This window comes from Mustela nivalis, assembly GCF_964662115.1.
Source record: "Mustela nivalis genome assembly, chromosome: 3".
Classification (NCBI taxonomy): domain Eukaryota; kingdom Metazoa; phylum Chordata; class Mammalia; order Carnivora; family Mustelidae; genus Mustela; species Mustela nivalis.
Window position 1 is genome coordinate 8,976,996 of NC_139022.1, and position 27,955 is coordinate 9,004,950.

The 27,955-nt window shown below is 54.9% G+C and overlaps 1 pseudogene across 1 annotated transcript in view; it reads left to right on the top strand.

Moving 5' to 3' along the window:
* Nucleotides 1–9,548: 9,548 nt before the first annotated feature.
* The window catches only part of LOC309861891 (thyroid peroxidase-like), a 57,259-nt pseudogene continuing 38,852 nt past the window's right edge, over nucleotides 9,549–27,955 (top strand). The window contains exons 1-3 of the transcript in view: nucleotides 9,549–9,776; nucleotides 11,377–11,506; nucleotides 11,592–11,730. The product of the transcript in view is annotated as a thyroid peroxidase-like (transcript). The remainder of the gene's footprint in view (nucleotides 9,777–11,376; nucleotides 11,507–11,591; nucleotides 11,731–27,955) is intronic.

Below are 27,955 nucleotides of genomic sequence, written 5' to 3' on the forward strand. Positions count from 1 at the left end.
AAGTCAAGCAGAGAGAGTCAATTATCATATGGTCTCACTTATTTGTGGAGCATAACAAATAGCATGGAGGACAAGGGGTGTTAGAGAGAAGAAGGGAGTTGGGAGAAATTGGAAGGGGAGGTGAACCATGAGAGACTATGTACTCCGAAAAACAATCTGAGGGGTTTGAAGTGGTGAGGGGGGTGGGAGGTTGGGGTACCGGGTGGTGGGTATTATGGAGGGCACGGATTGCATGGAGCACTGGGTGTGGTGAAAAAATAATGAATACTGTTTTTCTGAAAATAAATAAATTTATAATTAAGAAAAAAGAAATGACTTTTCCCTGCAAACGTTGCAACTCTGTGATTTTATAATAAGCCTATAGTTGTGATACCAATAAAATACGTCACCAGTTTGCAGAGATGGGTCATTCGTAGAGCTGACAGGCCGGGGTGCTGCTCAGGCAGACCAGGTGGGCCACTGGGGATTCTCTGAGCCCTGAGAACGGACTCCGCACCACATGCTCCGCCTCCCCCATTGCTGACAGCTGGGCTGCGTTCCCATAAAACATGCAGTAAGATCATGAGAGCCGTCGCTTGGAGTCTCTCATGCAAGGAAAGTGTTTCATCAGCACTGGGTCATTAACGTCCCCTTTTTCTCGAGGAGGGGTTCAGTAAGGTTTTGATTTGAGAAATGAGTAGGAGAAATAGTTTGGAAAGAAAAATAATTTTGAATACTTAATTTTAATCCTGAAATTTTATAAATTATTATAAAATTAAATAACATACCATTTAAGTGCTAATTTAAATGACTTTCCAAATTCATGAAATACAACCTTTATTATAGTTTCCTGGGTTTCTGTACTCTTTGCCACTTCTAAGAAGGTCCTCTTTCTGCTTTTGTCATTAAAAGCGACTCATGGACTCCTGAATCGTACGGAGGCCGACTGTGGTCCTAGATCACGACTTCACGTCTCACGTGGACATATGTGAGGACAGGAGGCATGTGACCCTCGGACTGTCCGGTTCAGGGGAACAGGAAGATGCAGGAAAGCAGGCGCACGGTGCCGACCACTCTGCGTCCCTCCAGGGCCGGCTTTGGCAATGACCGCCCGCCCCCTATGGCCCACCCAGCCCTTGTGGGTCTGTCGGGAAGAAGGAGGTGTTTGGGTTTGGAGCATATCAAGTGCTGATGATCACTTGTCAGACACAGTGATATGGAGAGGGCATCTGCAGGTAGTGTGGGTGCAGTGCGCAGGGTACACAGAATTCCTGCTCACGTAGCCCCGGCTTCTGTGGAAGGTTAGCCCGGCATAGCAAGGGGCTTTAACCAGTATTCCGAGAGAAGGGGGATCACAGAGCATCAGGTGGTGGCGTCCTCTGGAGATGACTGTCCTCCCGCCTTTGAAGCACATGCCCCATCTACGTTGGGGTGAGCAGCAGCAGGAGCAGAGCTGACACCCAGACCCCAGGCTGGTGACCCCCGGCTTCAGCAGCATCTCCAGGTGTGGCTGATGTCTCTCCAGATCTCGCGGGGTCTCAGTTTCATCACGTGTTATGCCAATGAGCCTAACTCACTCCACCGTAGGAGGCCTTCTTCTGCACTCAAGAGAAAAGAAATCATGATTATTCTTTGTTTATTTTCACGAAACTGTAGATTTTAGAAGTGTACTTTTACTAGATCATAATGAAAACAATAATATTTTCACAGGAAGATTCGATACTAAAGTTTACATTTGTATACATACAATTTTTGGAAAAGATACACAACTTTTTTTAAAATTAAAAAATAGCAAGAATCTCTTTGCATGAAGTGAACAGTGGCCACGTGCCCCTCGCCCTTCCCCTTGCACTCCTACAGCACCTGTCCTGCCCCCACGGGTCAGGCTGCACCCCTCAGACACCCCTGCAGACTGGGGCGGGGCAGGCAGATAAAATGATACTCACTGCCCCAGTTCGGAAGCAGGGCTTGTCAAGGGCATGGACGGTGTCTCCTGACTGGCTCTCAGGGTGCTGGGTCAGAAATTATTTTATTTTTATTAAGGAGATGTGGTTAATCCTAAAATCTCAGTTTTGTATTTTAATTAGACATCAGTAGGACCCACCACAGATCTCTGATTGGAAACTCATTGATATGGAGACTGTGCTGAGGGCTGGGCCCATGGGACCCCTTTCAGCTCATGTCCTACCTGGCGTAGGTGCATCTTTCCTCACCATGCTGGTGAGGAAACTGACCACTGAGCCTCCGCCCAGGTCTGAGGCCAGGCTGGTCCTGGCGCTGGAGGAGGCATGGGGGGAGCCAGGCGTGAGCAAGCCGAGCTCAGTGTGGGAATGGGGTGGCAGGCAGGATGCCGCGCGCACACCCCCACCCCCCGCTACAGGGAGTGCTTTTGAACATTGGGAACAGCTCTACAGGATTCCAATAAATTTCATTTTTCTCATCTCCAGGTCAGACTCTCCTCCTGAGCCCCAGCACTTCCACATCGAAGCAGGGGATCTGGCTGTGTTTGGTCTCTGAGTTGAAATGAGTGGCCTGACTGCACAAGCACATTTCTGACAGCCTCTCGCTGTCTGCAGTGGAGCTCCGTGTGTGTGGACACGCAGTGGTTCCCACCGTGGAGGTCCTTCAGAACCAGCTGACTCCTGACGCCTACCAGGACCAAAGTGGACATCCGGGACGTGTCCGTGGATCCCGAGGCACCGGTCCTACTTCTCTGTCCCTGCGGACAACATGTGGGAAGTGATTCTGAAGGCCTGTGGTTTGGTGGGGTCTGCAAGGAGAGCCTGTCTTAATCCCCTGCCTGACTCTGGGCGATGGCACAGCCCTCTGGTCATGCGCAGGGAAGAGGCTGGGTCCTTCCAAGCAGAAGGGACCTGGCAGCTCCTGCCATTCTGATCGTTCTGATCATTACCACCACCGGCTTGCTCTACGCACACTCGGCTCAGAGCAAGAGAACCAGCAGAGACGGCCCGTAACCCACCCATCCATGTGTTCAACAGGATGGTTTTGGAAGTCGAATGATTTATTCGGCTCTGGATCCAGACTCTGTTTTCTCATGGTTTGACAGGCGGATGATGGATTTATCTAGTATTTACTTTTTATCAGGACGCAGCTGACACACGATGTCATCTTAGTCTCAGGTATAATCACAACAACGAGGCCAGACATCTGTGCTGGCGGGGGGGGGGGGGTCCCCTGCACTGCCGTGGAATGCAGCCGTCGGGCCTCGCAGCTGTGGAGTGCACACGGGATAGAGCACTGTGCCAGCCCGGACTTCACGTGAGTAAGGCTTGACCCCTGAGAGAACTGGCCACTGTGTTTTCCAGGTACAGAGACGAACGGCCCTGAGGCCCCATCCCGGGCCCCAGCTGGGCAGGGGAGGGCCCTCCGTGAACCCTCTGAGACCAGACACATCCCGCCCAGAGCCACTGTCCTCTCTCGCCCCGCAAACCATGTGCCTCCTGGGTTCACGCATGACCTCCACGTGCAAGCGCTGGAACACACAGATGTGTAGACTGCTGGGGTGAGGCCATTGACAAAGAGCTTGTTCTCTCAGAGTAAAGGTTCTGATGGAGATGAACGTACCATGGGCCACGAGTTCTCTGTGTCCGAGAGGCACCTCGTGGTCAAGCCCCAGCTAGGCGGGCCGACCGTCAGGGCCGGAGCCACAGGCTCGCAGGAAGAGCACCGCTAAGCTGGACAGAAACACCCAGTGAAAACTCCGTAGGCTCTTAACGGGTACAGCCCGGGATGAGCAAGCCCTGTGCAGGTTTCCAACGACACCATGTCGCCTAGGGGCCCATTCTGTCCACAGATGCAAGGAGACCTGAGCCAGGCTCCCTGGTGGCTTCTGTGCGCAGAACGTGGATGTTTGAGGCAAATGCACTGGATTCCTTCATTCGGCAAAGATTTGTGGAGGGATTGGGGGTGCCAGGCTGTGAGGGGCACCTATGGCTGGAGGGGGCGGAGGGGGCATGTGGTCAGGACACGGGCATGGAGGCAGTGGGTGGCTCCCATGGGGCCATGCCCTTGGGGCCCGTGCTCAGGTGTGTGGACGTCCAGCCTCATGCCACGTCTCAGAAGAACACGGGCGTACTGGCTGCAGGTAATGGCCTCATCGTGTCAGGGGCTTCGCGTGAAACATGAGTCTGGGCTTTTCTGTTCTACTTTCTGTTTCTCTTCTGGGGCTGGACTTGGGGCTGAGCTGACCTGCTGCTGACACTCAGACACAGATCATGGATGTTCCACTCTCACAGATGTCCCCGCGGTTTGTCAAGGAAACGACTCTTGCTTTGCTCAGTGGTGTCTAGTAACACTGCACATTGGTCTGTTTGGAGGTCGAAGTTTTCACAGAAATTTGAAAGGGTTTATGCAACACATGCTGACAAAGGAGTTCCTTAAAAAGAACGTCACACCTGAAAAGGTGAGACCTTTAGGTTGTAGATTTGTCTTTGAAATAGACAAAAAATGTGTTTTTTATCCTTTTTTCCTCATTTGAAATTTAAAAAAGGAAAAGTCATGAAGAAAAGTTTATTGAACTACTCTGCATGTTGCCTTACAGCTGATAAACCTATGGAAGATGGAAGGAAGATACTCGACTCTCCACTTAGAGGTGCACAAGCCTCGTATTTTGGTGAATCAAGAAACTTAGCTTGATAACTAAGGAAAGAGTCCATACCATGCACACGGAAACATACCCAGAGTCAGGAATTACTCAGTGTGTCTTTCTGTGTTCAGTTCTTGGGCTTCCAATTCTAAACTCTGTTCCTGCCTTTTGGAGAAACTGTGTGCCAACCACACGATCCCCTCGTTTCCCTAAACGCACCTGGGTTCCAAAATGCAGAACGAGTAAATGCTATAGGAAATATTTGGCCAAATGTGTCCTTGTTCGCCCCTACAGAAGATAAGGAAAATATCCATTTTCGGGGTGTTCAGACAAAGAGGCAGGTTTTTTTCAGGACTCCATGCTGTGTGCTCCTCTCATTCTGGACAGGAAGGTCAGGCAGCAGGTCAGCAGAGAGCTCCGTGCTTGTGGTTGGGGAGCCCGTCCTCCCAAACCTGAAATAGAGACACAAGAGTGTCACTGTCTCTCCCTTTAGGATGACAGTCCCATTTAGAGCATGGTGGCCCTAAGTGCTGGGTCGGCCAGGTCCCAGGTCCTACCAGAAATGTGCCCCCTTGAAAAGGAGTCTGGGGTAGTAAACAAGTGAACAGTAGAGCTACCGTATGACCCAGCAGTCGCACCACAGGGTAGCTACCCAAAGGACAGAAACACTGATTCAGAGGGACGCAGGCACCCTGATGTCTCTGGCATCCACAAGGGCCCAGACATCGAAGCAGCCTGACTGTCCACCAGCCGACGAATGGATGAAGAAGGTGTGGGGTAGACACACTATGGAACACTACCCAGCCACCAAAAAGAGTGAAATCTTGCCATTTGCAAGAACGTGAGTGGGTCTAGAGGGTATCACGTGGAGAAGACGAGAGAAACAGATGCTTGTGGAAGTTAAGGAACAAATGATCAAGGGAGAAAGTTCAGAGAGAAGGAGAAACAAGGCAGGAAGCAGGCTCTGAACAACAGAAAACCCTCAGATGTCAGCCAGCGGTGGGGGGGTGGGGACATGGCACAAGGCGCACGGTCTGGTGGCAGGCACTGAGTCAGTGCCCAGGTGAGGGTCGCGACAGCAGACACCGTGTGACTAGCCCACAGTTAAAATAAACACAGGAAAAGAACTGAGTCAGGGAGAAAAGGTCAGGTCTACCTCTCAACGCAGTGATAGGTACCAAGAGATTTGTAAAAAGGAGGAGAAGGAGAAAGAGAAGAATAAGGTCAACTATTGATTCCTTTCCAGCAACAGCCACACATGCATTGAGGCAAACAGCGTTGGCCGGCCATTCGGCTCCTTTCCAAGGTCCGTTACGGATGCATTCCCAAGTCTGCTTGGTCAGATCAAGAATGCCGTGGAGGGGCGCCTCGGTGGCTCAGTGGGTTAAGCCACTGCCTTCAGCTCAGGTCGTGATCTCAGGGTCCTGGGATCGAGTCCCACATTGGGCTCTCTGCTCAGCAGGGAGCCTGCTTCCTCCTCTCTCTCTGCCTGCCTCTCTGCCTACTTGTAATCTCTCTCTGTCAAATAAATAAATAAAATCATAAAAAAGAAAAAAAAAAAAAAGAATGCCGTGGAGGAGCAGAGGTTGTTTTGGTTTTGTTTTTTGCTTAGAACTTGATCCAAGAGTCCCTCTTGTCATAAAACAGCAACCACCCAGAGCTAGATGCGGTCTTCACGGACCACTTGGCGTGCTGGAGTGCCGCAGTACCCTGGTGGGGGCTGGTGTTTTCCTGGTGGGGACAGCACAGCTATAAGCTCCCCAACAGCCCACCGGCTCCTGCCCCGCCCAGCTCTTCTCTTCTCCACCTGAAGACGAGGGGCCACAACACAGACAGAACCAAGTCGCTGAGGCAAAGAGGACTGGGAGGGAATTGTCACGTCTTCTTCTGACTCCCAAAATCACGGCCCAGCCTTTCCCCATGAAGTAAGAGTAAAGACATTTATCACAGAAACAAATAATGCAATATTCACATATAAACTTAATGTTGTTATTGTTAAAGCAGAACAAACTGAAATGCTTCTGGCAAAAGGAAAACCAAATCCAGGTTTCTAAAAATATTTCCCAAGGTTATATCTTGGCAATGACAAAATATAATACAGAATTTGGTTGGGGGGAAAGGATATATATTTTATTAGTACTTAACAGTAATTTTTATTGTAATGAATATATTATTTTTAAAATTTAAATGCAATTACTTAACATAGAGTGCATTACTAGCTTTAGAGGTAGAGCTCGGGGGTCCATCCACTGCAGGTGACACCCAGGGCTCTGTCCATCCCACACCCTCCTTCCTGGCTGTTCCCCAGTTACTGCACCCCCTCACCCCTCCCCTCCAGCAACCCTCAGTTTGTTTCCTATGATTAAGAGTTTCTTCTGGTTTGTCTCCCTCTCTGTTTTTGTCTCATTTTATTTTCCCTCCTTTCCTTATGCTCCTCTGTTTTGTTTTTCAACTTTCTCGTATCAGGGAGATCATGTGATAATTATCTTTCTCTAATTGACTTATTTAGCTCAGCATAATACCCTCTAATTCCATCCACGTCATCGCAAATTGGCAAGATATCGTTTCTTTTGATGGCTGCATGGTATTCCATTGTGTATATACACTGCATCTTTATCCATTCATCTTCTGATGGACATGTAGGTTCTTTTCATAGTTTGGCTATTGTGGACATTGTTGCTATAAACAATCAGGTGCACGTGTCCCTTCGGATCACTGCATTTGTATCTTTAGGGTAAACACCCAGTAGTACAATTGCTGGGTTGTAGGGTAGCTCTGTTTTCAACTTTTTGCGGAACCTCCATGCTGTTTTCCAGAATGGCTGCAGCAGCTTACATTCACACCAACAGTGTAGGAGGGCTCCACTTTCTCCACATCCTCGCCAGCATCTGCCATTTCCTGACTTGTTAATTTTAGCCATTCTGACTGGTGTGAAGTGGCATCTCACTGCGCTTTGATTTGTATTTCCCTGATGCCAAGTGATGTGGAGCATTTTTTCATGTGTCCCTAACAGTAAATATACACCAGATTTGAGAATATTAAATAATACATATCTATCCTGAGAAAAACTGTTCTCCTGTAATAAACTTTTCCTTTAAAATTGGAATCAAGGCAAATGCAAACCAAAAAAATAAAAAAATAAAAAAATAAATAAACCATCCAGAATGTTCCCTTGGGGAAACCAGCATTGCCGTGTTCCTTCAGGTAGACATGTCTGGCTCTGTCTAACCTTGACTTACACTCTGGAACAGAGCCTAACCCTTGTAGATGCAGTGGTGGGTAGATTCCGAGAACTTTACAGATTAATGTGTGAGAACCACTGCCCGTCATGGCTGCTGAGATCATGGCTTCAAGGTGATCCGGGGGTTTCTGTGCAAAACCTCCCCTCACTGAAGCCTGGGAGCCAAGAAGCTTGCTGGTGGCTTTATGGAATGTTCTTTGATGAATGAGGGACTTTCTGTGCCTTCGTAAGAGCTCACTGTGAACCCAGACCCGCCTGAAAAGGACCAGGCCAGGGCCCCAGGCCTGGGCCATGGCCCCGCCTTACTGTCTTCAGATCCTCCATCCTCCGGACAGATGAAATAATGCTAGTTTCAGCCTGAGCCTCTCTCCTGCCCTAAAGGGAAAGCTCTAGAAGGTGGGGCTGGACCCATGGCTGAGCATTTTGGGGTCATGGCAGGTATCATATAAATAATTGGTGTGGCGGTGTCTGCTTTTTTAATTAATGGGAATCTTTAAGTTCTTGAAAGCAGGGGTCAGCAGGCCACAGACCATGGGCCGCATCTGGTCTGGGCACGGCTTTTGTCTGGGCGGCTTCATTAGAACCTGGCTGGTGGGTTCGTTGGAGCCTCTGCACCCAGTGCCGGGGTCTCAGAGCTCAAATACTGTGGCTGCATTCCTGCTTTGTCAGAAAGCATTTCCCGACATGTGTGTGTGTGGACACACTCGGGGCTGGGGACACAGAGGTGCCCTCGGCATGGTTAACAGTGTGCCAGAGTCTTCTGGCCCTGGTGTCTCAGGGAGTCTGCCCTATGCTGTGCCCTCAGGGGGATGGGGGAGCAGGGAGGCCCAGGCCCCCAAGGAGCAAATCTGGGAAGAGCAGGTCTTGAGAAGGGCAGGAAGCATGTGGGGGCCTTCCGGTGGCTCAGGGTCTGCGGACCCCAGATGGGCAGGGAAGCAAGGGAGGGGCCCCGGAGCAAGGGCGATGCAGGCTGCTGAGCATTTGGGCATTGTGATGCCTCAGGACCCCGCCTTCATTCACCACTTCATTCAGCAGGATCCCGCCATGAATTCTGAGCACAAGCTTCAGGTGACCAAACCCTTCCTCTGGGGACTGCCCCACACCCGGTGGGGAGGACAGAGCTGCTCCTCCAACAGGTGCGCGTGCGTGGAGGCGGCAGGAAGGGCAGCAGCGCACCTGAGGGCAAGAGAGCAGTGGAGCGGTGGGCGCGGCCCTGTTGGTGAGCCTCCCCCTGTTGGGGGAGGACATGCTGCGTGAATCTGGAGGGACCACAAGCCCCTGGACGGGTGGACGGACGGGTGGACGTGGAGCCGGAGCCCCCTGTCCCGTCTGGGGGATCCCCAGGGGTTTGCAGAGGCTCTGTCCTCCTCCTGCAAGGGCTGCCCGCTGAGAGCCAGCTGGGAGCCCCAGAGTGCAGATCCCTGAGCTGGAGCCGGGAAAGCCGCCTCCACGCGCTTGTCAGGGGACCAAGTGTTGCAGAGATGGGGCGTGCAGAGGGCGGCAGCCGGGGGGAGGCAGCCCGGCGCTCTGGGCATGGTGCAAGCGCAGGAGGGCAGCTGTGGGGGTGAGAACCGGAGAGGAGCCTCAGGACAGCTCAGGAGCCGGGCTGTTCGCCGGAGCTCACGTGGCCAGAAAGGGCGGCTTTGCCCTGGCCAGCCCGCCGGAGGGAGGACAGACCCCATCTGGGCCAACACCTTACTCCCACTACATGCCGGCACTACCATGGCCATCAGGACAGTCGCCGAGAACCGGGCATGCACAGCTGGCTGTCGACTGTCCCCGAGCGTGAGAGCGGGGACCTCCATCAGGCGCTGCACCCCAGGGGTCCCAGATGCGCTCGCGGGGTCACCAGCGGGCGGAGGTGCCAGCCCGCAGCAGCCCCGGCATGAGACCCCCAACCCCGGGGCGCCAGCCGTTCAGCGTGCGGCCCACTCTGCCTCGCAGGCGGAGGTGCACAGTCCGTCTTGTGGTGTTTCTGGATCAAAGGCAGACGAGGAGGGAGAGGAGTCAGTCTGCCCAGGCCCGGCTGCTCCGGGGTCAGCCCGGGTCCGCCCGTCAGCGCAGGGAACGGCGTCTTCTCCCAAACGGGACTAGACTGGTGCCCACCTTGCTGAAAAGCGTCAGGGACGCCTAAGTCCAGCAAGAACTCACGGAGTGCGACGGAGGCGTGGGCAAAGCCGCGGGGCAGCCTCTGACCCTGGAGGCCTCAGAGAGTGAGTCAGCTGTGAGCACCCTGCAGTGGCCAAGATGTCTACCCCCTCCCCGGCTCTTCACGTGCACACAGATGCCGGCCAAAGGGCATGGAAGCAGCCCTGGCACCCTCCCACAGGCTCCTGTAAGGGCCACCGTGGGTCAGCCTCGGAAACTCCTATGTGTGTCTCTCTCAGCATTGGCAACACACCAGTGGGAAGGGCAGTGACCTCAGAGAGGTTTTCTTAGAAGAGACAGAATGTTCTGGAACACAGTGATGGCATGAAAAGAAGGGTGTGTGTGCCACTTTGCAGGTGGATGCAAGCCAGCCCTGGGCAGCATGGGGCACTTGGCCTCACTGAGCCTGTGAGTGGCTCTCGTGATGGAAGCTTCTGGAAATTCATAGGAATGATGATGCATAAAGGACAAACAGACCGTAAACAAGCAAAGAAAGCAACGTCCCGGAACACTCTTGGAATTCCTATGAAAGACAAGGGGCTCTTTCCTGAGTAAGAATCTCTCTCATTATTTCTCGCTTATCTGACCTTCCCCGTCTTCCCTGATCCCTGGTCCACGTCTTCCTGCGTCCATCTGCGTCACGCCAGCTGCACTCCCCCCATGCCCTGTGTGCTCACGTCCTCCCTCTCAGCTTCTGTTCTGTCACTGCGGCCAGTCCCTCTGTGCCCTGCTCCCTGACCCCCGTGACCTCGTGACACAGCCCTCTAGTGTCCCTTCACTCGGCGCCATTTGCTTTAAGCACACAATGTCGTGGGACACCTCTAGTGCAAAGATGAAACGAGGCCAGGGCATCTGGAAGCCGTTCCTTATACAATGTCTAGCATGAAAATATCCAAGTAAACACCGATACGTAATTTTTGACAGATGTACGAAGTTGATGATTTTCACTGTAAGGAAGTACACGATGTGACAGGGAAGTGTGGTTTGGTCCAGGATCGATCATGTATCATTGGGCAGCGAGAAGAGATTGAATTCATCTGTAATCTGAATATTTTACATTAATTGCTTTTGAGCTCTTCATAAAAAAAAAAAATATATGTTCACTAAACAGAAAACTCACAGTGTCAATAAGAGAGCAGCCCACGGAGGTATGTATGGCTGGCGCGCCCCAGACCAGCTCTCCAGCCAGGCGGACAGCGGCCACGAGACCGGCAGGAGACCGGCAGGAGGAGGGGCAGGAGGGAAGCCAGCACCCCAGGAGTCTGGAAGAAGGTTGGATGAATCTTCTAAAACCAGGCAATGGCGTTGGTTGAGATCCTCCAGGAATGGGTGAAACTTAACATCCTGGAACACAGAAGCCCCCGAGTTCCCAGAGTGGCATGAGCAAGCCCCCGTCTCACAGACAGCAGGAGCTCAGGACCCGGACCCCAGCATTCAGCGTCTGAAGATGGCAGCCTGCACTGTGCCCGTGACCACCCTGGTTCCCCTGCAGCGCTGCTCCTGGCACAAGGAGCCCCTGGAGGCCTACGCGAGTGCTGTCCACAGACTCTGCAATGTCACATGCTTGTCCGGGGGTAGGATGACTTTCCACCCTGTGCGATCTGCCAATTTCGGCAGCTGGCAAGGACATGGCAGTCACGGCTGGCCCTCACATGTGCAGGCAGCTGGACAGGGACGCTCTGCGGAGGTCGCAGGATGGACGTGTGCAGAACCCACAGACACTGGTCATCTCAGAGGCTGTCTCTGCTCATGGAGTGTGAGCCCTGAGCCTGCGCTGCGTGTCCTACCCACGAACAAGGAAACACACCTGACCACCGGGCGAGGCGAGGCGCCCTCCCTGCTGGATGAAGACTTTCCTTCCCTCCGTGTTCTGTCCTACATTTCTCACACTCAGAAAACTCCTTTGTGAAATATTACTAAAAACCAGCAGGGAAACTCCTGGGTTCCAGAACACACACGATGTTTTGATTGGCTATTAGGTAAAATCCCAAAATATCTTGACCCAAGCTTGCGTGTGTCTCCAAGAAAGAACCTCCCCCACCACACAGCATGAGATCAGCCATGCACACCAAGAGAAATGTGTCTCTTCAGTCCTGAGGGAGCCAATGTGTGCTTCTGTGAAAGGTGCAAACGGACTTGGGGGTTTTAGCAAGAACCAAGTATTGGTTCCATGTCAAGTCTTCATGTCTCGGCAAGTCAGTCATTAATGACCAAGCCTACAGGAGATCTTTCTGAAATCCCTTTTACTGTTTACAAAAATATAGATGGTTTTCTAATACACACCCTCATGCCTAAATTTTTAAGCAATCCAGGTACAAGAGAAGCCCTTTGGAAGGTCTCCTTTTCCTGCCCCTTTGTCCCAACCCAGCCAATTTGCACACCTTGAAGTGACTGGCTTTTCCCCTGCTGGTCGACAAACACTTTCCTCCTCCTGGTTTGCAGTGGGGAGGGCAGCACATCCGGGCCCCTGAGGGGAGTGGGGCACAGGGCCAGTTGGTAGAAGCCCTCCCGAAGCAGCATGCACCCCAAGTCCTGGCCACTGTTCTCCCCCAGAGCTGAGCCTGCATAGCGGTCCTTCCCGATCCCCCCGTGTGGGCTAGGTCTGGAGATACCTGGGAGTTCAAGTCAACCACTGGCCCGGAGACCCCAAGAGGAGCAGATACAGCAGCTCTTGTGGACAGGCAGGCAGCGAGGACCTCGGGCACACGCACATCAAAGACTCCTCCCATGAACCCAGGAGCCTGGGGTGCATGTGAGAAGACCTCAGCCCTGTGTCCACCTGGGCACTCCTGTTTGCACTAAGTGGCCCTGTGGGGTCTCGCCTGATGGGACCCCAGGTTGTGGAGGCCCCAGCCTCAGCCAGAATGGAGACTCAGGGATATCCCCTACAGGCTTGTTCCCCCCGGGCCCGTGTGTGGCTGGAGTCAGATGGAGCAGCACCAAGCCGTGCTCTGGTGGGGAAAGAGGCCAGGAAGCCCTTGGTCCTGAGGGACATGAGAGCAGCCGGGTGGCTTTCAGCAGCTGGAGGGGGCGGGGAGTTCATGGACGGGCTGGGGTGGGTGTGTCACTTGTAGGAGAGAGTGGCAGGAGTCGAGTGCCCGTCCTGACAGCCTGGATCCCTGGATGACCGTGAGGGCAGAGCCACACGGACTCTATGGCCTTGTTGACAGCAGTTGCAATGTGGCTACTCATTAATGTGGCAGAAGGGGGCTTGCCTGAATCCAGATTCCATCCCGCTGTCCTGCATGGACGCCTGTCAATGCTATGTGGATGTCACATGGCAAGAGAACCTAATGGTTCGCAAAAAGCCACATGGTCCAAGCGCAAACCATGTCTGGAGGTGAAATGAGGCTCCGTGTGCTTCTGAAACCAAGGGGAGGCATTGGGCAATGCGGAGTGTGTGTTTCCACTTCCTGGGGACCCTGGTGCACACACCTGCTGGGCAGCTCCTTGTGTGTCTCTTACTCACCACGCCCGCAATGACGATGGCTGTGTTTCCCCGTGGCCGGCCGTGAGTGTCAAAGGGGCTGGCTTGACTTCACCACCGTCAGGAGAGAAGGGAGTTCTGCAGCGGTCCTGTACTGGGTCCTAGGGGAGGGGCAGTCTTCCCGCCGCTTCCTTCAGCCTGCTGTGCGCTAGCCTGTGTGCCCTCAAAATCCACCAGCCAGAGCCCTAACCTCTGCCCTTCGGGTGCACCTGGAGATGGGGTCCTTCAAGAGGAACTTGAGTGAGGGCTTCAGAATGGGCCGAATTCCAGTGGGACCGTGTCCTGACAGCACTTGCTGACTGGGTCACACATGCAGGGAGGGACAGCTATGCGAGAACAGTGGAGGGGCTGGCCCGACCCTGTAGAGAGGCCTCCAGGGAAACCCGCCTGCCCACATCCAGATCTCGGACACCAGGGTCTCTGCCGCCCTGGATCTCAGGGGTCTCAGCCACCCCACCGGCAGCTCCACCAGGAATATGTTTCTGTTGTTCAAGCCCCTCCTCCGTGCTGACTTGCCCTGATGACCCTGGGGAGAGACACCGGACCTTCCTTCCTCCTCGGCTTCACACTTGGATCTTTACTGAATCCTTCTATGGATTGCACATGAAAAGATGTGAGATCCTTTACAATCTGCTCCTAATTTTCCCTTCAAGCTTCATTTCACATACTGCTCTCCTAGTCATTCCCTGTGGTCCCTTCTCTGAACGACACAGCACCTTAGATCTGTCCTTCTCTTGCTCACTTGTTCGTCCCCACACCCACTGATTCCACTTGTCCCTCCCCCACCCCTCTTTCCGTCCACCCATCCCCCATCCCTCTTCCCCTCCCTCCCTCCATCCGCTCATTCACACTGTCAAGGGCTCACATGTACCCACCTTTTCTCGGCACCATGGACAGAACAAGAAACAAAACCGACTTCTCCGTGAGCCGTCCTGCCGCGCCCTTTAACCAGAATCTCTCTCTCTCTTTCTCTCTCTGTCCCAGTCAGCTTCCCACTCACACGTCCTCTTCCGCAGCAGGTTTTCCTCATCACACCTGCTGTTACCTCTTCTGCACTTCTGTGTTCCCACGATCCCCATCCAGGATTTTCACAGGGATCTGTTGTCTTCCTGACCCGACAGCACATTGGGTCAGTGCGGGGAGAACACCTTACCTCTGTTCCCATCCGTCGAGCTCAGAAACTGGGGTGAAGGCGTGTGCAGTGCTTGTCGTTTGGATCCAGGAACAAGAGTGCTATTTATTTTATGAGTCAATGTAAGAAGTTTCAACAGGATTGTCAGACCTTTTTTTATGACCTTTGTGGGTTTTTTACTGTCACCACACACGCAGCCTGAGTCCAGCTAGAAAGAGGACAGGAGCTCTTGGACTGAAGGTGTGTCATAATGACATTGAACACACCACTCGTGTTCTGCTGTTTTCCTTAATTGACTGAATTGGCTGATTTACCCACGTGTGAGTGATGCCTCCAGCTCAAAGGGAAGAAATGCCTCACCACATTGCCTGAGGAACTGCTATGTGCTTGCACGTCAAGAGTGAGCTGGGGAAATGGATGTGTTTTCCCTGGAAATCACTCAAGGGTGTTTATTGACCTTCGCTGCTCAGGTTGGAGCAACAACCTCGGAGAGCGAAGCCCTGAGCTCCAGTACGCTTGGATTCCCGAGCCCTTTGCAGGAGCTGCTCACTCCCAACCTGGCTGAGCTGCTGCATTGACCCACGTGACAGTTCTTTAAAATCCCAATGTTAGGGGTGCCTGGGTGGCTCAGTGGGTTAAAGCCTCTGCCTTCGGCTCAGGTCATGATCTCAGGGTCCTGGGATTGAGCCCTGCATCAGGCTCTCTGCTCAGCGGGGAGCCTGCTTCTCCCTCTCTCTCTGCCTGCCTCTGCCTGCTTGTGATCTCTGTATGTCAAATAAATAAATAAAATCTTAAAAAAAGAAAATTCCCAGTGCTGGCAGCGGGTCCTAAGGGGGCCCGTATTGCACAGAGTGCTGGGCGTGGTGCACAGTGAGTGCTGGAGCACTGGAAATAGAATTTAAAAGATAAAAAATAAAAATAAATAAATAAAACCCCAATGTTTTTCTGTTTCTTCCCCAGGGAAGGTGCTCTGTGTCCCGTCTCTGCCGAAGCATGAGGAGAGCTCAGCCCAACAGGGGAACAAGCCACTCGTGAGGAAGTCTCCTCAACAGGTCTTCCTCCACCGTTAGCCATGGCCTGGCCTGCGTTTGCCACCCTTCCTGGAGAGTGACAATGACAGGTGCCCCGATTGGCCCCCGCTTGTCACTGTGCTGCCCTGCATGTTACCGCGTCATCAACACAAGGATGTCGTCCGTTTGTCCCCTCTGTTGGGGTAAGGACTGCACTGGGAAGCAGACACTGCACCCATTTTAGGGGTCACCCTCTTAGCAACCTCCAGCCAATGCAGGCGTTGGTTTCCCCTCAGGAAGCAAAACCGAGTCTCTGTTCTGCTGCATTAATGAGGGGACAGCGTGACTGTCAGAGGCCCCAGGGTCCCTGCCCACTGTTGGGATGACAGGACATCTTCTCAGGATGGAATCATTCCGAGCTCATCACGTGGAGGGTCTGGGACCGGGGAGGACCCTGGGATGCATCCAGCTGTCATTCCAGCTTTGAATAAATGCACTCGGTGTGTGACAGGGACAAACACGCCGTGCTCTGGGAGTGGAGGCGGGGGGACCTGTGTTGTCACCACGGCGAGCACAGGGCGTGGGGATCAGCCGTGCAGTTATCAGTGTGGTAACAAAGCCACACAAACCAAGAGACTTGGGATGCATGAGTCCCCTGGACCAGTCCTCGTGGGGCTCAGACACGCAGCTGGGACACTGGGTTGTCCCGTTACCTTCCAGACACCTTGAGAATGACGTCACGCTGATGAGCGCATCTCCACCTTCCACCAATCCCTCGTTCTCCCCAAACTGACTGCGGCCTGAGCTTGGTGGAAAACTGGGGGTGCCACCTTGCATTACTGATGTTCTAGAATACTCTTGTGAATACTGACAGCAGACACTAGCCCTGGGGTCTGAAGGGCCACTGGAAAGGGGCTGGATGCCTTTCCCAAGAGCCGCTCTTGGCTTGGTGCAGACTGACTTTGGAAAGGCTCCTGCATGTCGTGTTCCTCTAACATGTGCCGAAATGTTTTCTTGATTTCTTCCTTAAAATGACACATTTTTTAAAAACCTTCCAAACAACTCCCTTTCCTCGGTTGCCCTTAAATGGCACAGCCTTCCAGGAATGGCATAGCATTCGGTTTAAGTTTGCCATACACCGGTGCATACGCACAACGCCAAACCACGGATGATGGAAGAGCTAGCAAACCCTCCTCACATCCACTAGGATTTCTCTGAGGCCTTGAAGGAATTTAAATTCACTAAGATAGTAAAAGCAATTATGTGCCCTCCTGAGTCTTATCTCCATAAGCCTCTGTTCGAAAGCTGCCCCAGGACAGTCAGGAGTCAGTGGGAGACGCGGGGAGTGCCCATCCTGGTCCGTGAAATTCCGATGTTTTTGTTTAATCTGGTGATGCTCTGAATCCTCGGGAGAGTGGAGGAGGGATGACCATGAACTGGAAAGTGCTAGAAGGCTCAGACAGCCAGGGATTCCCCTCCTCCCTCCATGGGGTGTCTGTGCAAACACAAGGTCTCCTGCCACACGGCGGAAGTCACTGACATCCAATGGCAGAACCTGCTGCCCCTGCACACGGAGGGTGAGCTGCCGAAACCGTGCCCTGCCCGCAGCCGTGCGAGCTGTCTGCTGACGTCACGAGTTCGTAACCATGTCCCAGCCTCTCCCATGCTCCATCTCACATCCAGGGATGAAGCCAGAGGGCGGCTGGTGCTCAGAGCCCCCGTGATTCCCAGATTTGGGAATCTGGGAATCTCTGCCACAGCGTGAGTCTCCTGCCCGAGAGCCAGCCCAGGAGCCACAGGTCCCCCCCTCCTACTCGGAGCCTGTGGTGTGTGATCAGTGTGGCCCCAGGGAGCTGGGGTGGCTGGTGCCAGGCTGAATTCTGGACATTGCAGACCTCCTGCAAGCATCTGGCCGGGTGGACAGCCACAACTTGTCAGGAGAGCTGCGGGCGAAGCCTGGATGAAGACTCTAATTTATAAGAAAAGTTAGCTGAGTTTGGATCCCAGATTTCATTTTCTTCTTAAAAAGGGGCTCATTAAGATGACTGTAGGTTGACCTCAGAGTCAGATGGTGGTCGGGGATGCCCACGCACTTCCCACCAGCCCCTGGTGTCACTGACAGCACAGCATGGGGATGGAGGCCCACTCGTCCTCCTGAGGGAACCCCGCCTGAGGCCGCGCATCTGGCCCCAACACCGAGATGTGGGGATGCTGTCCCCAAGTGCCCTTGTTCTCTTCCCATCAGTGATGGTCTTTCCTTTACAAAGGCGAACGTGTGCACAAGTGGGCAAATGGAAGGACGGACAACGCGGCCGACAGTGAGTGAATGGCATGAGTGGGCTTTGGTTTGCCAAAATGGGGTTGGGGGCTGCGCCGGGGCAGGCGGGCTTTGAATGCAGCCATAGGCCTGTGTCCCTCGGAGTCGGGGTGAGCACCCAGAGAAAGCATGACACTTCCCCGCAAGCTCGGGGACCAGCAGGCATGAGGCCAGCGGAGTAGGAGGGAAGACGCTCTTCGCCAGCCCGACACTTTGGAAATCCATGACCACTCATCCCCTGAAGTGTTGGTGACCCAGAGCTCCCCACTCAGATAAGCGGCTTGTGGACCCCTGACTCCCAGAACAATCAACCAGAACTAGTGCTTGAACTTGTACAGGAGCTTTCTCAGGATGTGAGTTCTCTGAGGACAAAACCCGCAGTCCTCTCTTCGAAGGCCGGCATGCAGACTGTGTCAGAGACCTCACACGCGTGTGCACCTCGGTCATGGCCATCTTCCTGCAGGCACAATGCGGGCACCGTCGTGGGACAGATGTGGACACAGATGAGGCAGCCACGCGTGCACCAGGAATGTCTGGGATGCTGCACGGGGTGCACAAGCTCGGGGAAGATGCTGAGGAGGGTGTCTGCAGCCGTCTTTCCCATTCGTGCATGTGAGCCGCACCAGGTGCTGTGACTCTGTGCCTGTGTGTGTGCATGTGTGTGTGCACGTGTGAGGGCATGCACCTGTGAGAGCACACAGGTGTGTGCGTGTATGTCTGAGAGTGTGCACGTGTATGTGCAGGTGGTGTGAGTGTGTGCACTTGTGAATGCAGGCAGGGGTGTGCAACGATGCACGTGCAAGTCTGTGCAGGCAGATGAGTTCTTGCACATTCGTGCACATGCACGGGCAGGTGTGTGTGCATGCAAGTGTGTGCACATGTGAATGCAGGCAGGTGTGAGGGCAGGCTCATGTGTGTATGTATACATGCAGGTACATGTGAGTGTGTGCATAAGTGCAGTCTCAGCAGTTATGCTGGTGGGTCTGCAGCAAGAAAGAGGTGGGTCAAAGCCAGGGTTCCCCTCTGACCTCACAGTCAGGTTGTGTCCCCTGGGCATGGGGAGGCCACTGAGATGTGGATGCTGGAAGAGCAAGGAGCGGGTCCATCAGGAGCCATCACGGGGTGACAGGGGTCCTGGCATCTGTGTGTGGAGCCAGTGAACCAGCAGTGGAAAGGATGAGTGAAGGAGCCCACTAGTTCTGAACTCCAGGCTTTCCTCTCTGACCTGCTGAGGCCCTAGTGTCATCTCCCAGGCCCCCAGGGCCCAGGTCCATGCTTCAGAGCCTCCTGCGAGCCACCAGTCTCCTGCGTGTCCCCCTCTAGCTGGCACCGGAAGTCCCAGAGCCCCGTGTCACTGTCCCCCCAAACCTCCCTCCCATTGTCTCTAAGACCAGAGCCTAAGCTGCACATAGCACTAGCTGTCCCCTTCAGACTGGCCCACTGGGTGTCCCTCCCAGCCACTGAGGAGCACAGGTCCCCAGGACACAGTTGGCAGTGCAGACCCTCGTTCCTGTGTGAGCCCAGAGACCTCAGTCACTCCTCTGCACACAGGCAATGGTGCCGACGGTGACGGCGAGAAGGCCAGTTTCCCAGACCCTTCCCATCTACCTCCTACACCCTGAAGCCACGCAGCCCCCTGACCACATGTCCCTGTGCCCCGTGGCTTCCATCTGGGCTTCACCACTGGTCAGAGCCACCTGCAGGACAAATGCACGTGGGCCCCCAGGCTCTGCTCTGACCTGCCTCCCTGGCATTGATCACGTTCTGTTTGTGATGATTTAGGTCCACATCCGCATCCACATCCACTTCCAGCTGGCCTCGTCCTGTCCTTGGAGCTTCAGAGAAGGACTGAAATGTATTTTTGTTGGGAGAGTCCTGGGCATTTCAGCAAAAAGCCAACATGGGAGAAAACTCCTGGTCCCCTAGCCCCACACTAGCTTGCCCTGCACTCCAGGACCCTGTGTCTCCCACCCAATCCCGTGAGGGTCCAGCATGGAACCCACCCCCACGGCTAGCATCCATGGTAGCTCTGAGCTCTTCCTGGATTTTGTCACCAAGGGCTTCCTGTACCTTGAGGACAAGGTTCTCCCAAACCCCATGACCTGGACCCGTCAGGTAAGAGAGGTTGGACAGGACCACAGGACAGGTGGTGTCCACTTCCAGCATGGTGATCGTAGGGCCACCCAGTGCCATCGTTTCAGACAAAACACACCAATGACCAGAACTTGTCCTTCACAAGAAAACCTGGTGTGTTTTGATCCTGGCTGAACCGTTCACTTTGTGTCAACTCAACTAGTATAATCTCACTGGGCCCATGAGGACCTGGACGGGGAACGCTTGCTCGTGACGGCATCCCGCAGGCTTGGTGCCCGCCCAAGGGCATGGGAGCTGCCCTGGCTGCTGACGCTCGAGTGGGCATGGAACTGCAGGAGGGTTTATAGGGTGGCAGCAGCCATCCAGGAGGCAGGTCAGAGTCTTTGGGCCTCAGACCCAGCTGGGGGGACGCTGAGTGTGGTGCTAGACACGTAGTGAAGAGCCCAATGACAGAGTGTCCCGCTCTCAAGGTCCCAGAGAAGCAGCTCGTGTGGACGTCGCCTTGATGGGCCACTTGTTCTCTGCCGGTTCCGCCGTCAGAAGGAGAGCACTTGCCGTCCTGGGTGTCACGCTGGTGGTGGCCTGTGCACACAGCCTCTTCCCCTTTCCAGAGAGGCCAGGACCTCCTGTAGGGTGAGTAACTAGTAAATACCATCTCTGGCCCTGGGAAGCTGCTGTCCACAGCCACAGAAACAGACAGCAGCGTGGCAGCCCTGAGAGCCAGGCAAGGCATGTGCCGTGTTTCCTCCTGAGTCCTGAGAAGGGAGCCGTGGTTCTAGAAGGTGGACGGGTTGCAAGTTGGTCCTGTCTGAAGAGTAATTCAGAATCTCTACCCACGAGACTCTCCATTTCACCTGCTTCACTATTTGAAAAACTGTCCTTGGGAGAAATCACTTGTTCCTTTTCCTGGGCATGGTGTGTGTCTGGGACAAGGGTGCTGCAGTGTCAAGTGTGATCAGGATTGGGTTGGGTGCTTGCAATGGCCACACCTCAAGCTCTGCATCTGTTTGGCTAAAATAAATAAATAAATAAATAAATAAATAAATAAATAAATAAAGGCACCAAACACATTGAAGGCATTTGCCTTGAGCAGAAGGTTGGAGGTGCCTCTGGCTGCCCCACCCTGGGGACGCACACTGTCCCCAGCAGGCTCCTGCATCCCCGCAGTCCGGTGGGGCTTTCTACAGACTCCTTAGAAGTGGGAGGACTCTCACACTGACAGCCCCCGTCCCACCTCTGCTGGGCCCCACTTCTCCCAATTCCACTGGACTTGGGGCTTCGTGACCATGTGGAAAGTTGCACCAATATCCCTCACAGACCCCCGTGCCCCTAAGAAAGCACCTAATGCGGCGCAGGCAACAGGAAGCCTGAGGCGAGCACTGGGCTCAGAGAACATGGGTCTGCATGCACCCCTTCCCTCGCCACGCCTGCCACGTGCAGGAGCTTGGGAAGTCGTCCGTCATGGGGACCCCTGACATGCCATTCTGTGCTGAGTGCCCTGTGTCTGGACGATGGCAGGAAAGGACACCAGACACGCGTTTCAGGTGCCGCGGGGAAGGTGGGCTCATCTCACCCACGTGAGCCTGCAGTCCCCGTGCTGTTCAACAGCTGTCCTGTGGGTTAACTAATCTACCCTTCTATCTGATAGTCATTAAGGCCCCACCTGTATAAAACCACAGTAACACAAGTTAGGAGTCACGTGGCTGTGGTGGCTGAGTTGTCATGGGTGGGAGGAGCCCATGGACCATCACACACACGGTCAGCTGTGGAAGTCACAGTCCACACATCGGAGCTTGTGATCTCTGCTGCTTCGCTGGAGTCCCGTATGCCGCCGCCCGTCGGAGGGCTGGACCCGCGCCTGCTGGACTTGGAGTCAGCACAGTGATCGCCCACGAGGACGCATCCCGTCAGGTTTTATCTGGGGCTGTGGATGCCATGTCGTGGGCGTTTTAGCATCAACGGGAGCATTTTGAGGCTGGCTTGTTAACTGTTTACAAATACTTATTTGGAGAATATTTCTCTCACTGTGTCCGATCTCATGTTCATTGATAGAGGACAGTGTTTTCCGGGCCGACCATCAGCTCACCGCAGTTTCGCCGAAAGATCACTGTCGCAGGTTACATTTCTCGGCCCCCAGTTCAACTCATGATGCTGCTCTGTGTTCTCAGGGGTTTGCGTTCTTATCACAGCGCTGGGGTCTTCGTGGAGCTGGAAGCCAGGAGGTGGGGCTGCCGGCGGGCTCACTGCTGGGCCCTTGCCCCGGCGTGTCCAGTCTAGGCTTGGCCCCAGGAAGGCCCCAGAGGCCTGTGTCCAGGGCCTGGTCACCCCCGGGAGGGCCCCGAGAGCCTGAGGTACAGCTGTGTCCAAGCTCACTATCCTTCTGGGTCCTTCCATGAAGCCCCCCATACAGGACTGGAGACTGGACAGGGCACAGTCGAGGACACCTGGAGGTCCTGGACATGCACACCTGACGGTCATGCTGTGGCCTGTAGTGGTCTGGTGGGGTACGGGAGCAAGGCCAGGGCACCCTGCATGTCTGTGCCGCTTGAGTCTGGCTCAGGAGAAGCTCCAGAGTAGGGTACCGGGGCTCAGTTCAGGGAGGAGCAAATGGAGGCAGCTGGAGGTTCTGGGTAGGAAGGAGTCGGCCGTGTTTGCGGACAGATGTGTGCATGGCCATGTGGGTCTATAAGAGCAAGGCTGAGGCCCTTCTGCAGAGCCTGAAGTCCTCATGGAAGCCATGTGCTCGTCAGCACGGAGGGGACGCGTGTGCACTGTTTGGGCAAAGCTGAGACTATCACACAGGCATCCTTATGGCAATGGTTCTCACAATTTCCAGCCACTGCCGAAAGGAAGCCATGGGAAGCAGAGACTGGCCTGCAGACCCGGACACCTGGGCCTAGCCGGGCTGGGACGCGCCGAGTGAGGAACACTGGCCAACTTCATTCCTGGTGACTGGGTTTCGGTAAATGGGTCAGGCACATCAGGATCCCATCCTCAGTGACCCCGGGGCCCACACGGTTTGTGGCCCCAGGGTAGGAAGACTCCAGCGTCTGTGTGCTGAACAAGGGCTCTTCAGAGACAGTGGACGTGCGGCTCTTCCGCAAGTGTGTGCTCACCCGACGTGGGACCGGAGGGTTGGAGGATCTGGGGCACCCAGCCCGGCCTCTGAAGGGCTGGGAGGGTTATCAGATGCCCACGGCCAGGGTCTCCGCCTCTCTGCCTCTGTGACGACACTTCCGTAAAAGCCCAGAAGCGCTGGTTCCGAGAGCTTCAGGATGGGAAGCTCAAAGGTCCCTGTGTGCCATGGGCCGGCCACACAAGCCACGAGGACAGACGCATGTTTGTTGTGGGCCTCACCCCTCACGTCTCTCCTTTGGGCTACTGGTCTGTACCCTTGAGTGAACCGGTAAAGGCCGTGCTTACCTGAGCTCCCTGGGACCCTCTGGATAGCTAAGGAGCTGAGGAGGGGGTCCTGGAACCTCCCTGGGGCAGCCTGTGGCCAAAAGGGCAGACACCGGCCCGGGGTTTGTGACTTTGGTGTGAGGCTACCTGGGGTGGACCAGCTGGGAGTGGAGATCTCAGCCACCTGGTGTCTTCCCAGTGTTGTGTGCAGGGCCAGCTTCAGATGTGCTCCACGGCAGCCTTTGTCTGGAGCCCTGTGAGTCACCTTGGGGCACAGAGTCCGTGAGGAGGGCCATGCTGCCTCAGCAAGGGAGGGCAGTGCTGGCTTCGGGGGTAAGAACGAGAGTCATGAGGTTTGGACTCACACGTGCCCTGTGCCCTTGCTTTTGTGGGGTGTCCCTGTCCCTCTGGGTCTGGGAGAGACTCTGCAAGCCCAGCATGGTCCTTGGAGACCCTGTCTGTTGTGCAGGTTTCTGCCTCCTTCCTGCTGCCCCTTGTTAGCATCCCATAGTGAGAACTCCTGAGCTCACAGGCCTGGGGCCCAGCAGAGCGGCACCTGCCCTGCAGCATGCTCCCCAAGCCCTTAAGGACGAGGTCCCCCAGCGCTTGGTGGCCAGTCTCATCTCCCAGAGTCCCAGGATGATGCACGGAATTGTGTCTTTCCCATAACACACTCAGAGGCCGCAGGGGGTACAGGGGGCTGGAGAGGGCGCATGAGGGTGTCTGTGCTAGGCTCTGCCCCCCTGGACCTGGGAGGTGGCTGGAGTCTCTGCCTCCGGCACCTGCAGTCTTGGGCTGCACAGATGCCCTCCCAGCTCAGAGACTGGTTCTTCCTGCAATGGGGTCATTAGTGAAGATTTAGGACAAAAAAGGACAGAAGAGAGCTGCCAAGAGGACTCACTGATTTTCTGGGGTATCTTGTGCCCACCTCCTCCTAAATATAGACATTTCCATCCTAAACAGTTTAATTCCTACAAAGGTGTATGTGTTTGAAAGTATTCTGATAGTCTATTTATTTTTACAAATTATGCATTTCCTTTCATGAAGTATTGATTATGCAAGGTTTGTTAGTAACAGAAGCTACTTGGGCACCCCTCAAAGCACTTGCCCACTTTACATTATTCGTTTGGAGCCTCATGTCTGAACCCAGGAGCACAATCTTGGGCTGCAGGTTAGTCTGGGCCACTCTGACAAGCCACCCCGACTGGCTGGCATGCACACAGGAGACTAGCATGTCTCAGGCTCCGGCCACTGCAGGTGCAGATCCGGAGCCCGTTTCGTGTCGGGTGAGGCGGCGGGCAGATGCACCAGGCTGTGTCCATGCCGGCAGGGGCCCTCAGCCTGTCTTACTCATCCTATCACGGGGTCTGCCTGTGGCTGTCTTCACATCGTCCCACTGGGTGAGGCTTCCGCGTATGAATTTTGAGGGACGTGAACATGGGGACGAGTGAAGCATTTCAAGCATGAAATAAAATTAAACGCGAATCTTGTCATTAGAGATGCCGGCACATTTCAGTAATTTGTCCTTTCTTAAGTGCACAATGTAAAATGGGGAAAGTTTACGAGCTTCTGTGTCCTGGTTAGGGAACAGAGGACTTGGCTCCTTGCAGTCACAGAGGGGGTCTGGGCCAGGGGGAGCGAGACTGCGTGGGGAGGTGGTGGGAGTGGGCAGGACCCTGTGCTCCTTGCACTGCGTGGGCAGAACTGGGGTGTGGGCTCATGCCTCCTGTGAGATGTGGAAACAAGGCCCATGGGGGAGCCGGCCAGGACCACTCCAGATGGGACTCAAGGGCCGTGGGCTTGTTGTTGCCTCATGCTGCCCGTGGAGGACACTGAACATGGCAGAGGTGTCTGTGCTCAGACAGGGTTCACCATGCTGTTTTGTTCCACAGGACAGAGCAGAGACCCTCCTGTCATCAGCATCATGGAGAGACCAGATGTGTGGTGTTCCGCACCATCTACCATGGGGGACACGGGAGGGCAGGTCACTAGGGGCTGGTGCCCAGGCCTCGCTGCCAGCCTCGCCAGCTCCACCTTACCAATCGGGAACTCCCATGCATTTACTCACTTTCCTGGTTTCAAGGGGAAGATCCCGAAAGAACCGGTATTCAGTCCCAAACTCTGTCTCTAGGGTAGCCCAGAGCAAACCATGGTGATCTCACCGTGACGCGCATCTGTGGTCTCAGCGGCAGGGGTGGGATCCCGGTGGTGGACGGGGTTCCCGGGACAGGGGGCTACTTGTCTTGGGGCAGAAGGGAGGAGAGGAGAACAGAGTGGGGGCGGAGGACACCATGAGACACAGACATTCGGTGTGGGACAAGCCCACCCATCCTTCTGGTTTCAGTCATAGGAAACCCTTGGCTTTAATACATAATTGACCTCAGTATTGAGGACATGGTGGTCTCACGTGAGATGTTTGTAAAGCAAACAAAACAGCTAAAGAGCGGGTTTTGTCCTCACAAGCTCATCTTGTTGGTGGCTGACTAATGGTTACAGACGCTCTTGCTGGGGACAGTGGCATCCACATGCGGTCCCGGGAGCCAGATCAGTAGAGACCCGGGACCAGGGTGATACCTGCCCTTCCCTGGACACCTGGATGCCCCGCAGGGCATCACCCCTCCATGCACTCGTGGACCCACACTTTGTTTTTACAACAGACCCGTCCTTGGTCCGCTTGCTGGGGAGCCTTCCTGCGGGCTGTGCACCACTGAGCGTGGCTGGTCCGTGCAGCCCCTACTGCCATGGACGGGCCACGCGGGGGACCCAGGCTCCAGGCCCTGCTCCTTGGCGGCTGCCACTGCGGGGTCCTTCTCCTCTGGAATGGCGGTGGGTGCAGTCACACAGTCTTACTGTCACTCCCTCTGATGGTTCTTTCCCATTTTGCTTCATCGTGCCTACCAGGGAGACAGCATCTGGAGTACCCAAGGGACGTCCTCCTACGCCTGTGGTCCCTGTCACCTAAAGCTCCTGCCCCTTCCCGGACCCACCACTGGGCACACTGACCACTGGGCACACTGACCATGGTGGCACGGGACCCACACCGGTGTAGGGGAGGGTCCATGCCCCTGTCTTTTGCCCTGGAGAGGAAGGCGTCCATGCTGTGCAGGTGCTAGGGCCGTTCTATGGAAGGAGATGCCACTTCTGCCTCCTGTGCTGCCCCCTTTCTAAGCAGACTCCACGCCCACCATGTGGCTTGGACTCGGGACCCTGAGAACAAGAGTGGGGACTTTGCTGACAGCCCACCAGGCGCCCCTCAGAGCAACCCCTTTCAAAGCATCCTTGAGAGTGGACAGGAGCAAAGACAGTCAATGCCCTTTGTCTCACGAGGTGTTGAGAAATAACCCAGGGCCATGGAGACTGTCCCCCAGTAGTATCTGTCCCTGTGCGGATGCCTCGCTGGCATCTTGCAAACTTATCCAGGACCCTGTCCTTCCAGGGACCACAGTCAGACCCTGGATCTGACCCACAGGGCTGGGACCACATCTGTTTATCCCCATCCTGCTCCCCAGGGTTGGCGGCCGCCTCATGACTCTGGGCTGCAGGTGTGGCCCTGCATGTGGCATCCTCCTAGCAGCGCAAACCAGGTCCCTCGAGGTATTCCTCAGGATGCTTGGGCTTCTCCCTGGATTCTGAGCTGAGCTCTGCCCCTGGCCAAGGTGTCACCCAGGGAGGGGAGGGCGTCTGCCGTCTCAGGGCCCTCGACCAGGCGGTCTCATCCATGGGTCTGCCAGCGAGCAGAAACTGGCCTGAGTCTCCTCCCACCATCAAACTCTGAGGACAAAGAAATGGGGTCCTCGGGCTTAACTGCACTTGTCAGGGCCATGGGGCTCCTGACTCATGAGGAGCAAAATTGACGAAGGAAGAAGGTGTCGCGTCTCAGTCCTGCTGAGTCTCCTCGTGCAGAACTCCAGCCCTGCGCACCAAGAATAAGGCTGTAGATGTGTTTTACCCCTCGGTTTTGCGGTGATGTACGTGGAAATGCAAAGACAAGAGAGCCAATCAGGAAGGTCATTGGTGAGGTCTTCTGAGATTGTTTCTAGACATTTCTTCAAGAGACCTTCGAAGACCAGCATTGCGCAAGGAGGCACTGAGGCTGCAAAGTAAACTCACAGTTCACTGAGGTCCTTACAGTTCGAATCCAGGAGACGCAGCCTCTAGAGGACCCAGAGACGTGCTCGGGGAGGGTGGGCGGTGCTTATGGGGGCGAGCCCATAGCCCTCCTCGCTCGCCGGGGAGAACGCTGACCAGTGGAGGTGAGCAGCCACCATGGGTCCCCCAGGGTGGGGCAGGACAGGTGCGGGGCGCTGGGCTGTGGCCAGAAAAGTAAGCCACGTGCCGGGCCATGTGGCACAGGTTGGCGGGCACCACGAAGCTCATGCCCGTCCGGGCTGGGCAGTTGCCGCCCCACCTCCCCAGCAGTCTCCCTCGTGGATCCGCCCAGTCCGTGAGTTCCTGACCTCACATTCCAAGCCGCCCTCCCCCCGAAATGCTGACATCTGTTCCCTTTATGTGCAATTGTGTCTCATTTAGGATTAATGA